This window comes from Castor canadensis, chromosome 5 (genome assembly GCF_047511655.1).
Source record: "Castor canadensis chromosome 5, mCasCan1.hap1v2, whole genome shotgun sequence".
NCBI classification, from domain to species: domain Eukaryota; kingdom Metazoa; phylum Chordata; class Mammalia; order Rodentia; family Castoridae; genus Castor; species Castor canadensis.
The window spans coordinates 83237799-83251892 of NC_133390.1; the positions used below are offsets into that span (position 1 = coordinate 83237799).

Sequence of the window (14094 nt, forward strand, 5' to 3'; positions counted from 1 at the left end):
TACACTATTTAAGGATCTTGGGCACCTGTAGATTTTGGTGTCCACAGGGGTGCTGGAAGCCCTCTGCAGATACTGAGATCAACTATAATCCTAAAACTAAGAACTCTAAAAATAAATGCATCTTAAAACAAATAAGGTCAAGGACAGAAAAAAATTAAAAATTAAGAAAATAACTGATGATAAATAACTCTGAAGTTACCTCAAACACCAAATAGTTGAAAACCTCTGACTATATCTGAAAATTAAAAAACTCAAAACTTACGTAAGTGCTCTCTTTGGCAGTACTTATACTAAAATTGGAACGATACAGAGAAGATAAGCATGGCCCCTGTGCAAGGATGACATGCAAATTTGTGAAGCGTTTCATAAATTAAAAAAAAAACTTAAGTAAGTCTGGAAATAATTTTAAGAATACTTAAAAACTAAGCATATGTAAAAATAACTAAAAGCTATAATAACTAAAAACAAGTCATGCTGAAAATAACTCAGAATTAAATAATCCCAAGACAAAAAAGAGACTGAAAGCAACTCTATTCAAAATTATAAGAAGTGAAAGAGACTAGCTATGAAAAACTAGTTGCTACAAGTCTAATAATAACTATAAATAACCATTCTAAAGGTATTTAATGCACACATATGTAGCCCTCAAAATGACAGGACTATAAATAACTGAAGATAAGTAATGGAAAATAAATTTTAAAATGTAACTTTGAAAATGAAGTAACTGAAAGAGTATAAAATTAAATAATTAGAAAACTAAATAGTTAAAAGTAAGTGGAAATTTATAGTAAAAATTAAAAGTAAATACAAGAAACTCTAAAACTAATTTTTAAAGTAACAATTGTCTCATTTTTTTCTTCACCCTGGTGCCACTGGAATTTGAACTCAGGGTCTCACTCATGCTAGGTAGGTGCTCTACCACTTGAGCCACACACCCAGCCCTTCTATGCGTTAGTTATTTTTTCCAATAGGGCGTCACAAGTTTGCAGGGAAGGCCTAAATGGATCCTCCTATTCATGCTTAAGCTGTAGCTGGGGTGAAAGGAGCGCACTATCACACCAGCTTTTATTGGTTGAGGTGGGGTCTCGCAAACTGTTTGTTTGACCTCGAACTTGATCCTCTCGATCTCTGCCTCCCTACAACTAGGATTACAGGCGTGAGCCACCTCTCCCCAGCCTAAATGAACAAATCTAAACGTAAATCTCTCAGCGGTTAACCTGGAGCCATTCTCCTTGAAACCAAACTCTGCAGAGCCCGCACACCAGTGCAGCTGCCCCCTGGTCCCGGTGTCCCCAGCAGGTCCCAGGTCCCTCCCAGGGTGCAGACCCGCCCTGCTGAGGTCCCTCAGCCGCTTTCTGCTTAAGGAGCTCTGGCCCCTCACCGCTGGGGCTTCTCAAACTCCTGAGTGCAGGGAAGAAATGTCCACATGGAGTCCAGAGTCCTACTCGCTGTTCGTCCAAGAAAACCACCTTTCTTTTTGTGCCTAACCTTCTTACCCTCCCTTCTGCCTGCCTTCTCTCTTCTCACTCTCCCTTCTTTGCCTCTCTTTCGCTCCTCTAAGTAATGTTCATATCCCAACTGTTTGGAGCTCTCCCACATTGTCGCTGCTCTCCCATATGGGAAAAATCAAGGGAACAAGCAAGTGCACCCTGCCTGTCTCCACAAGGACTTGATAACTTGATCAGTTATGTCTAATGCACACCTGTTATATCCCCAGAACTCTGTTAGACACTGGAACAACATCCACCGCAGCTATCTTCTGCCTGGTAAGATGTTGGGTGTCTATCAGAATTCAATCCTCACAGCCCACTAAGGGTCGTAGCACCATTTCCATATGGGGAAACTGAGGTAGAGCAAGAGTTACTTGGCCACATTCTACAGCTTGATTCTACCACATTCCTGCTCTGTAGCTGCCACACACACACACTCTCTCTCTCTCTTTCTCTTTCTCTCTCTCTCTCTCTCTCTCTCTAAATAAGAGTGGTCTCTACCTTCCACTGCTCAAGAGTCAGACTAGGAAGGAGATCTTGTGAATAAAGAGCCCAACGTGATCAGCCCCAGACTGAGGTCAGGAAAGAAATGCTCTCTAGAGAGTTAAGAATGCAGGAGAGTTTCTATTCAGGTGGGAATCCTGGGGCTGGATAGGCCCCAGGCTGGAAGACAGGTACAAAAGCAGAGGAGCCTGTAGTTGATGGTTGAGGCACAGTTTCCTGACCCAGCAGACAGTGAGCAAGTGTCAGCTCCTGACTGGCTGCCCAAAGGCCCTTCTCAGAGCAGGTGTGGGGCACTGTGTGAGCAGCATGGAGCACAGGCAATGCCACCTAGAAGCCCTCTGGAAATCTCACTTAACACTGAGGGCTCCAAGGGCAGCTGGACACAGCTGTCTGTTAGATTGAAGTATATCTTAGTTTAAGTCCTCATCCCAACTGGCTCAGAGATGTGCCCCACCCCTGTCCTCCCAACAAAATTCCTCTTTAGGGCACTTGTCCAGCCCTCAGGTCCCCTTATGCCAGGAGCAAACAGTGAAGATGGGGATGACACTGTTGCCAAAACGTCTGTAATGGAGATGTAGAGGGATAGAAAGAGTCACACCCCGGATCACTTGCAGTGTATACCAAATGGAAGGGCTGTCTCCAAGGTCTATAACCTCAGCCCCAGACAATGCCCAGCTGCCAGGGACCACAGAGTCACCTTTAGAGAACATCCCTCAGTCAAAATTGTTTTCATCTGCAGGGAAGGAAACTGACTTACAAGGGTCAGCCAGCCAGTCCATGAGTATTCACCACCAGGCAGTGAGCACAGTTGAGATTTGCTCATGGAAGGTCATCAGCAACCATCTTTATTTCTAAACTGAAGATAATTTTGCTTATTTTGGAGAGTTAGTGGGAGGATTAGCAAAATATGCAAAAACAAGAACAGTGTCTGGCATACATAGAAGCTAGTAATATTGTATTGTATTATAGTATTATTGTGAATAGTAGTAAGAAGAGCAAACAGCTCCAGAACATCACAAGCCACTTTGGGTTTGTGCTAGTCCTAACTTTGGGGGGAGATTTGGCTGTCAGTGTCTTCACCCTGGACAAATCTCCATGGATACCTAGGGAATGCTCTTAAAACTCAACACAGAGGAAACCCAAGCATAAAGTCCAGCAAAAAATGAATCCAAGTACACAGTCCTTAAGAAATATCTCGCTTGGTTACGCCAACATTTTAAGTTCTTGTACATTGTTTTTTTTAATGAATGGAATAGTTTTGTTCCCCACCACTGATTTTGCCCAGTATTTGGGTAAAGACATCACACTCAGAGGCTCTGGGCTTCTCCCAGTCTGTGTATGAAAGCAACGCAGAGAGTGCTATGTGAGAATGGAGAATGTCGATGGGATGGATGGGCCAGAAGTGCACTCCAAAGCATTGTCGCTTCCCTCTACGTAATCTTTGAAATTCACACAAAGGTCCTGGGAAATGCAGTTCTAGTGCTTAACATTTAGAATACTGGATTGTTATTTCCTTTACAAAGTTAAGTGATTATGTTCATAAGTGAACTTGGTAAAGTGTTTAAATTATACTAATCAGAAAACACTCAGTAAATTACAGATGCTGACAACAAAATCAGGATAAAAATCAACAGTTTTGCTCAGAATCTAGCTTTTCCCATTGTGTCCACTAGATGGCAGAATGGAACCATTCTAGATATCATCCTTCAGGCAGTGTAGCTTTCCCACTTCTCCCAGCCATCCTGCTGGGTTCTCTGTGTGCCTTGACTCTCCGTCCATCCAAGTTTCAACAGCTAACTCTATCAATACTTACTCAAGCAATATCAACATGTCTACCAAATTCTCCATTCTCCTACATGCGTTCAAAAGAGAATCAAGACAGACCCAACTATGTGGGGGGTGGGAGCAGAGTTACACATCCCTGGGATGGTGATGTTGATCATATCTTTTTTTCAGGTGTCCTCCCAGCTGTGATCTGCACCTCCAGTAGCTTCCCATTGGCTACTATGACATAAAAGACAAAGTCCTCAGCCTGATATTTGAGACCTATCTCCCTCCTTCAATTTTATTTTCTTCTACCCTATCCATAAACCTCTCAAGCTAGGCTCCAAATCATCACCGACTATGCTCACTCAGAGACAGCTCTATAATCTTCAAAGGCTAGTGCCTCCTTTTATTATCCGTGTGACTGGTAGGTGTTTCCCAGTTGCTAGAATGGGACTTCAGCCTTGATTTCTGCTAGGACTGGGACTTGCTTTGTATCCCACCTAGGGTGCTGCCCTACACAGCTCCCTGTGCCCAGGGTCTTCCCCGACAACACCACTCTACCCTCCCATCACAGCTGATCATTCCACAAGTGAAAAGAAGGTCCCAAACCAGACTGCCCACCTCTCTCCTTGATTTCTGGAACAGCCATGTCCCACAATCAGTCCCACTCTCCTCTTCCCTGCCCAAATGCTAGCTGATCCTGTGGGCACAATGCCTTCTTCTGCCCAGCAGTCTCCTCGAGGCCTTGTCTTCACATCCTTCCCTGGCTCCCAGTGTTCTTCTCTCTCCTGTTCCTGAGGTCTCTGAATGCCTTGCCCAGTGTCCAGAGTTCTTATACCCAATAGTCCCAAGGTTGAAAGGCAGTGTGGGATTCTGTATGAATGAAATGGGGCTATAACGTTTATTTCAGAGCTTTGTAAAGTGTTAGGCAGGTGTAAGGTGCTGGGATTCCTGACGTTCCTGACCTTGGATTCTTGGGCACTACCCTCCCTCCATTGCTTGGACACTCTTGAACATGCATCTTGGCCCTGTGAGCCTTATCTCCTCACAGAGTCCAGCCAAGGGCCCTGGCTTCCATTCACTCCCACTGTCCACTGCAGGTCTTCTCTGAATTCTTAGAGCCCTCACTGTTTGCATCATCCGTGGTGACATTTCATCAGACCCTGCTTAGTGCACCAGGCTCAGGAGACCTGGTTCTCAGCTGAACCAAGTTGTGTAAAATTGACCTTCTGCCAGGTGCAGAAGCTCACACTTGTAATCCTATAATGAGGAAGACCATGGTTCGAGGCCGGCAAAGACAGATAGTTCATGAGACACCCCCCCACCCCCATCTCTAAACTAACCGGAGCAAAATGGACTGGAGGCATGGCTCAAGCAGAAGAGTGCCTGCTTTGTACATGCAAAACCCTGAGTTCAGACCTCAGTCCCACCAAAAATAATAATAATAATAATAACCCTCTATTGCATATCTGTAAAAGAAAGAAGCTAGACATCTCTAGGCTTTTAATTATAATGTTTTATATCAATTTTTTTGTCCTCCTTATCTAAACTTCATGCTTCTCATTCTCATCACAACATAGAGTATAACGCTAGGCTCACATGCAATCCTGTAAATGTGGTTTATGTTTTTTGGGGGGAAGGTACTGGAGTTTGAGCTCAGCACCTCATGCTTGCTAGGCAGGCACTATAACACTTGAGCCACTCTGGTGTTTGTAATTAAATAACGAGTTTGTCCTACTGATGGTAAAGTGAATTCTCAGTTTGGATGCTTCTTCCTAGTTCGAATTTTCATTTCCCTTCTCAAAACAACTGGATTATTTTCTTGGAGAAATTTCATAGAATATTGAATAGTGTAGTGAAAGTTCATTGTCTTATTCTGTTCTGTGCTGCTGTAACAGAATACATGAAACTGAGTAATTTATAATGAACAGAAATTTATTGGCTCACAGTTCTTGAAGCTGGGAAGTCCAAGATCAAGGTGCTAACATCTGGCAAGAGTTTTCTTGTGGAGTCATCACATACTGGAAGAGCAAAAGCACAGGAGAGCAGAAACCTAAAAGGCCCAAAAGCTTTTTATTACAGCATTAATCCTAGAATTATTGGAGATTGTTTCAACATTAGAATTAATTATTGATTAAGTTGCAACATGAGTTTTGGAGGTCATAAAACCACTTAAGTCATAACAGCCATTAACCAAAATCTCCATATTCCATATTCTGGGTGGGGACTGGAAATCTGTGCTCGTGGCAAGCCTCTCAAGTGGTTCTCTTGCAGTGTCCCTAAGCAACCCTTCATGGAACATTTCTCCTGGGAGTAAGGATTTTTAGAATAACCTAAAGAATAGAATTTTATTTCTGGGGGAAACAAGTAATACTTTCTTTCTCTGTAGGGTAAAGGCGAAGACTGGTACCATAGAGGAGAAGAGTGCTTATCTTTGGTTCCTGTATGTGGTTTGTTGGACTCCCAACAGTGCAGTAGCTAGAACAGCCCATGTTGTTGGGCACATGTTTCACCTTCATCACTGCTACCATGGCTACTCTACTCATGAATTTATTGTACCAACACTACTGCAGCTGAGGGCAGAGCCTGGTCAAGAACTACTAGAAGAGACTTTCTGTTGAATTGATTATTAGTGTACCCCCCACCACCATGAAAACTGTTCTTTGCTGGGCATTAACTAACATACTCCATCCCCACTGCCTTGGTCCACACACCTCTCCCCCAGACACATGAGCATCCTCAGTCTTCCAGTCTTTCTCCTATCAAGTGCCTGACCAACTGGCCAAGCTACTCACCAGCTCCCATGAGTCTCTGTCTGCCTTCACTTCAGGCCACCTCTCTCTCTTCACGTAGAGAATGAATAGGTGCACTTTGTGACACTGTCATTAGGAAAGAATTCCCTCATTGCAGTCCTGAAGGCCATGTAGCAGCTGTTTATTTTTGCCTTGCACCCACATACCAACTGACCCATAAACTAACCTTAGCATTTTCCCTCCCCTGTGGAAAGGTGCTGCAAAAGAATTCTGTGCATATTCTAAGGCAGGCAGACTCTAGACTCTAGGGTGGTCCCCATGATCCTTACTTCCTTGGAAGGGTGATTACACTTACAGATAATCTCCCTTCAATGGTGGCCGAGTGAGTAAACCAATGGCGAGCAATGGGACATATGTGTTGTCTTATAATGCAGAAATCTACACATCAAACTTCAACATACATCCCTAAGAGAGAAGGAACATCAGCCTTTAACATGAAATAATGGACTGCTCCAGTGTTCAGGGGAATCTGGAAGTTTAAGATTGCCAAATGCATCAATCCAGGTGGCCCCATTTCAAGTCTCAGCATCCTAGTTTTTTTTCCAGTCAAGGACTTGACATTGGGTAGCAAACGTGGTCAGGTTGAGAATCTAAAATTTCTCTGGAACTCTGCCACTTATATAATTAACTTGCGGGGGTTCAGATTTTTTTTCCTTCTGGTCGCTAGATATATGAATCATTTTCTATGCTGCCAAATAGGCCATCTGGCTTTCACATTTGTCATATATTGGCAATTTGTCACCCCCCCAGTCTTTTACTGTCTATAATGATTAATAACACCTTCCCCAAATAGTTATCCCATTCCAAAGTTCATGTAATTAGTATTTCCTAAAGCCCCTGAGGCACTGCCTCTGCTTGTGCACTCCTTCCCACTGACATCCCATTCCAATTTTCCACTGGTGAAAGTTTTAATAATTGCAGCATCACATCAGGGACTATCAGTGATGGAGTTCTTATTACCAGCTTCAAATTTTTAATTTAGAGAAGACCCCACCACCACCTTTTTGTTCTGTGCTGCAGTGCTGGGGATGGAATCCAAGACCTCACAAATGCCAGGCAAGTTATATAGCCCTTTTCTAGGACTTCTTCTGGACTGAATCCCTTAGAAAACAAATATTGAGGTGTACATGCATTTTTTTCTGTATGTTACTCTCAGAAAAAATATCTGAGAGGGATGAGGGAAGCAGAAGTGGGCTGAAGAAAACTGTGAGTATACAGATGCAGGGAGCTGAAGTTGAGATAAACTGTAAGAATTATACCACCTTAAGGCAAAGTGAAGGAAGGACAACAGAAGGTCCCCAAAGGTGATAAGTGGTCAAAGAGACACCTCTCCCTCCCAGGAAACCTCTGTCTACACCTGAAAGACATCTCTGCCCTCAGGCAATGCAAAAAGGCTATAAAAACCCAATCTCCAACCTTACCCATGGGACCACCGGTTTCTGGGTCCCCCTGCATTCCTCACTATTCAGTCTTTCTCTTCTCTTCCCTACACATAAAATCTTTCTGACCTCTGCTGCTAGAGTCTTCCTGTGCTTTCATTCTCAGAGTGGGCTCAAGAACCCTGAGGACCTGAAATTCCTGCACGTGTCATCTGTACATCATATTTGGCGATGCACGAAGGGACATTTTTTCTGAACCAAGGTCAGTATAGGTTGTGTGTGCCAAACTGGGAAAGGCTGCCTAGGAACGTGACTGTGACTGTCCAGCACTCGATGGAGTCTGTTCTCCAGGTGAGCCCCCCCCCACAATAGCCTAGCTATGGTGGACTCTCAGGCTGACCTGTCTCTTCTCTCCCTCTCTCTCTCTCTCTCTCTCTCTCTCTCTCTCTCTCTCTCTCTCTCTCTCATAAAGGAGGGTTTCTCCCTTGGGAACCTGAGGAAAAACTCTGAGACCTTTACAGCTGTAAAGCTGGCAACCTGAGAGAACTCAGGGGCCAATGCTATGTGGATGGAACCAGACTTCAGTGCACGGAGGTTCTACAGCCTGCTCTCAGGGAAAGAAAGAAAAAAAAAAAGTTAAAAGGCAGAGACCTTACAGGTTTTTGCCCCTTACCACAGCAAAAGCCTTCAGATGCACTCTCTCTTTTCATAAAAAGCATGTATGCTTCACAGGATATATAGGGGGACAGAAGTCTACTTCATCAGGAGTCCCCATCCACGCCTCTGCAGGAGTCCTCCCTCTGGTCATGCAAGCCCTCTTGGTTACTTTGACAGAGTTATTTTTAAATTACAAGCCTTTAGCTGGTAAAGGAGAGCCAGGTACCTGGATCACAGGGCAAACAGGCAAGTCAAAATAGATAAGAAGTTGGTCAAAGGTCATTTCAGTGGGTGGCTGCACCCAAAATACCTAAAAATCCTCCATGACCTTAGCAGGTGGCAGTGGCAGGAGAGTAAGGGAGACAGGGACGCCCTCTCCCACATAGAGTTTCTCCTCATCTAGGAGAGGAGAAACCTAGGTGAAAGGAGAAACCTCTGTTAAAGTGACCAATTTTCCCTTGTTTCCCTTTTTAGATGGGGAATCAAGCCTCAAGGATCCAGGTAGGATTCCACCTTGCCTGCTTATTAAAACATTAAAAAGATCTTGATCCAGAAAGTCTTCAGCAAAAGTGACTCAAGTTTTACTATACTTAGGCTTGGCCACAGTATCCTCTGGGAGATGAGGAAAGATGGCCAGAAGGAGGGAGCCTTAATTATAATACCATTCTTCAGTTAGATATGTTCTGTAAATAGGAGGGAAAGTGGATGGAAGTTCCACATGTTCAACTGTTTTTTTTCCTAACAGACCACCCAGAATAGCTGAGCAAATATAGGCTAGATACCCAGACCATGGTGATCCTTTGCAAAAAGCTCTCAAACTCCCTTGACCCAAAGAACCCATCTGATGTTCTATCAGCTCCTCCTCTCCCCTCTTATCCAGCTATCTCACACACCAGACATTGTCCCACAGGATTCTACCCCCTCCAGTTAATTCCTGGAGGGGATAAGACTCACATTCCTTTTAGAGTGAGTGAACTTAAAGAAATAAAAAAGGATTTAGGAAATTACACAGAAAACCCAAATCAGTGCATCCAGGCATTTAGAGAAGTCATCCAAAACTTTGAACTGAGCTGGAAAGATGTAATATTATTGCTATCTCAGACCCTAACTGCTCTGGAGAAACAGTGGATACTAGATCAAGCAGCCAAAGTTGGGGATGATTATCACTTAGACAAATGTGGCCCTACAGGCCTATCTCAGACTGGGCCCTCACAGGAGGAGGAGGGGGAGGGAGAAGAAAGACAAAGACACTGGATACCCAAAAGGGAACCTTGATTCCCAGTTCCAACAGGAGATCAGGTAGTATCTAGGTATGACCCTAAGTGGGACTCTGAAAATGACAAGGATGAATGGCACCGTAACCATTTCATCCACTGCATTCTTGAGGCTCTAAGGAGGGCCAAGGTAAAACCTCTTAATTACTCCCAAGTCACAGCTGTACAGCAAGGACCCATAGAAACCCCAGTAGCTTTCCTACAGAGACTTAAGGATGCTTTACAGAAGCATATCAACATTGTATCAGAGTCACAGGAAGAGGAAATCATCCTAAAAGATAAATTTCTAACACAGCACCAGATATTTGTAAAAAGCTTCAAAAACCAGTGGCTGAGAGGAGCAGAGATCTAGACTAAATGGTCCATGTAGCCACGTCCGAATACTATAATAGGGACTTAGAAAAAGAAAAGAAAGACCTGGAGAAAGAAAAGAGAAAGGATAAATGACAGGAGGCACTGATCACAGAGCTCAGAGAGGCTTCCCCGGGGCAAAGTCCAAACCCAAGGATGAGAACATGCTTTCAATGTGGTCAGGCAGGCCATTTTAGGAGGGAGTGCCTCTGGAGAAAGCTACCTCTGGGACCCTGCCCCATTTGTTGGGGGAAACATTGGAAGGCACAATGTCCCTGGTTCCCAGGGGAACTAAGGCCAGAGCCTCCCACCCAATGATGGGTCCTGGGGCCTCCCATCCAGGCTTCTGTAACCACTGTAAAAGCAGAGGAGCCCAGGGTTATACTCACTATCAAAAAGCACAAGGTCAGCCTCCTTATCGATACTGGAGCCAGAATCTCAGCTATTGCTTTCTCTCCTGGACCCAGGTCCTCCAAGAAAATTGCTGTTCGGGCATATCAGGCCAGCTCCTAGAGCATTATTTCACTCAGCCTTTAGCCTGCTCCTGGGGAGATTTCCATTTCTGTCACTCCTTTTTAATTGTCCCAGAAACCCCTACTCCTCTGCTAGGGTGAGACCTTCTATCTAAATTAGGGGTACAGCTCCCTTTACCCCCAGGAGAGTACTTTTGCTTGCCCCTAATAGAGGAACAAGTAGACCCCACAGTGTGGACAGATGGACATACTGTGGGACGGGCACAAACAGCAGTCCCACTCCTCATTCATCTCAAGGACCCCTCCTGATTTCCCCATCAAAAACAATATCCTTTTAAGGAGGGGCTAATTCCCATAATCAAAGACTTAAAGAGACAGGGACTGCTAATAGAATGTTCCAGCCCATATAATACTCCTACTCTCGGTGTCAGGAAGGGACATAACAAATGGAGGCTAGTCCAGGATCTCTGCCTGATCAACGAAGCAATAGTGCCTCTCCACCCTGTAGTTCCAAATCCCTATATGTTTTTAGCCCAGATACCTCCAGGTACTGCTTACTACTCTGTCCTGGACTTAAAGGATGCCTTCTTTTGTATTCCCGTACACCATAAAGGTCAACCTATCTTTGCCTTTGAGGACCCCACAAGAAAGTCTGGACAGGTCACCTGGGCTGTCCTCCCCCAGGGATTCAGAGACAGCCTCCACGTCTTTGGGTTGGCAATATCCACAAGCTACTCTGCTGCAATATGTAGATGACCTCCTACCCTGTGGACCGAGTGAGCCTGTCATTACACGAGCCACTGAATCCTTACTAAACTTCTTAGCAGATAGAGGTTATAAAATCTCTAAAGAAAAAGCCCAATTGTGTTAGTCTAGTGTTACATATTTAGGTCTTGTCCTGGAGAAAGAAATGAGGGCTCTAGGAGAAGTTAAAATCCATCCAATCCTGATGTTTCCCTTACCTAAAACTCTAAAGCAATTGAGGGTCTTTTGGGGGTCACAGGATACTGTAGAGTTTGGATCCTGGGATATGCAGACCTAGTCAGGCCCTTATATCAAATCCTTAAGGCAGCACAGAAGGATCCCCAGCCCTTTATTGAATGGGATGACAAGTCAGAAAATGCATTCCACTGGTTTAAAAAAAGCCCTTATGACAGTTCCAGTCCTGGGTCTCCCAGTACAAGACAAGTTTCAATTATATGTTTATGAAAAGGTAGGACTAGTCTTGGGAGTGGTGACTCAGCTCCAGGGCATCCCTCGCCAGCCAGTAGGCTACTTAAGCAAAGAATTAGATCAGTTAGCAAAGAGATGGCCAGGATGTCTTAGAGCAGTGGCTCAGTAAGCCTTCTAGTCCCTGAACCTCAAAAACTTATCCTAAATTGCCACCTAATGGTTTATACCCCACACAACCTAGGGGAAATTTTAAACTCAAAAGGAGAACTTTGGCTATCTGATAGCTGTCTACTTAAATACTAGGTCCAGCATCTGGGAGGGACAGAAATAACTTTAAGGACCTGTCAGAGCCTAAATCCTGCATCCCTTCTACCAGAGGCAGAGGGAAATCCTGAACACTCATGTGAGAAGGTACTTATGGAAAATTATGCTGCCCAACCTGACCTAAGTGGTCAGCCCTTAACAAACCCAGATCTAGAATTATACACCTATGGAGGTTCCTTTGTCAAGAATGGTGTCAGACATGCATGGTTCGCAGTTGTAACAAAATTTGGCATCCTCAAATCAGGTCCTCTTCCTCCTTATACAAGTGCTCAATTGGCAGAATTAGTGGCCCTAACAGAAGCCCTAAGACTGTCAAAAGAACAGAGAGTCTACATCTATACAGATTCTAAGTACACCTTCCTGATTCTGCATGCTCATGCAGGCATTTGGAAGAAAAGGAGAATGCTAACTACAACAGGAACAGCTTCCCATAAAGATAAAAGAGAGGTTATTTTAATAGTTTTAGGGATAACAGCATTAGTTACAACCCTATCTGGAATCAGCTGTGGGGTGATTGCCAATCATGTAACTGCAAAAAAACCCTAAGTAGTAGAGGACACCTCAGACCGGGTAGGCCTTGCCATTAAGGATATGCAAAGGTCTTTGTTGTCCCTTGCCTGTATGGTCATGGACCTGGCCCTAAATTTTCTTTTGGCTAAACAAGAAGGGGTATGTACCATGGCCAATACTTTCTGTTGCACATATATAAACACTTCAGGCATTGTAGAGGAACGTGCGATTACATTCTCCAACAGTCTAGGTGGCTCCAGGAGCAATCTCTTGAAACTTAGGTTTCTACACAGGTATGGGACCAAATAAAATCCTGGCTCCCCTCCAGGACTTGGTTCCTACCCTTTCTGGGGCCTATAGCTACTATTATTTATTCTCTTGCTTGTGTTTTAAACTTACTTGTCAAGTTTGTTTCTTCTTGCCTAGAATCCATCAAACTACAAATGCCCCTGATGGAGATGAAAACAACCTACCTTAGAGGGGCCCCTTGAACTCCTCTCTCATGGTAAGCCCTGATGCTGTGGGCCCCTTCACCCCCCCCCTCCCCCGCCCCCTGTCAGCAGGGAACAGTTACTGAGCAGACTTTGCAATCCCTATCCCTAACAGCAGTTAGGGTGACCATTGAGATGGGGGATTGAAGGATGGACTGCAGGAGGTCCCAAAAGGTGATAAGTGGTCAAGGAGACACCTTTCCTTCCCAGGAAACCTCTGTCTACACGAGAGACAACTCTGCCCTCTGGCAATGCAAAAAAGGCTATAAAAACCCAGTCTCCAACCTGACCACGGGACTACTAGTTTCTGGGTTCCCCTGCATTCCCCACTATGCAGTCTTTCTCTTCTCTCCAAATAAAATCTTTCCGACCTCTGCTGCTGACGCCTGTGCTTTTATTCTCAGAGCCGGCTCAAGAACCCTGAGCTCCTGAAATTTCTATGCTTGTCATCCGTGCATCAAAAGGAGCTAAGCCTTATACCCCTGGTAGACCAGTCCCCGGAGGTAGGCTACCCCAGGGAAGGAATGCAACTTTAACGCTGTTTGGCAAAGGACAATGCTGGAGAAGGACTGCTGGAAGCTGTCAGCTGTCACACTCCCCGCAGCTGGGAGAGTATCTGAGACCTAAACTGTGGCACATCAGAGCATCCGTTACACTCGCATTTCCCGACTTTGAAATGATCCTGTCATCCACTATCTAGTCCTTTCCACTCCTGAGAGGTTTTTTTTTCATTTTCCACCTAAGTGTTTTCCTTCCCTTTTCTAATGATCCCATAAAACATAATCCAGGCACAGTTCTGTCTTGTCTTTTAGCTTTTATTGAGCGCCTACACTACCACACTTCAGGAATTAGATGTCCATAGCTGCATGGACGGTTCTCGCTCTCTTC

The 14094-nt window shown here is 44.5% G+C and overlaps 1 non-coding gene across 1 annotated transcript; it reads left to right on the forward strand.

Moving 5' to 3' along the window:
- Positions 1 to 266: 266 nt before the first annotated feature.
- LOC141423564 (U6 spliceosomal RNA) lies at positions 267 to 373 on the forward strand. The gene has a single exon (XR_012448409.1). It is a non-coding gene; the product is annotated as a U6 spliceosomal RNA (small nuclear RNA).
- The last annotated feature ends 13721 nt before the right edge of the window (positions 374 to 14094 follow it).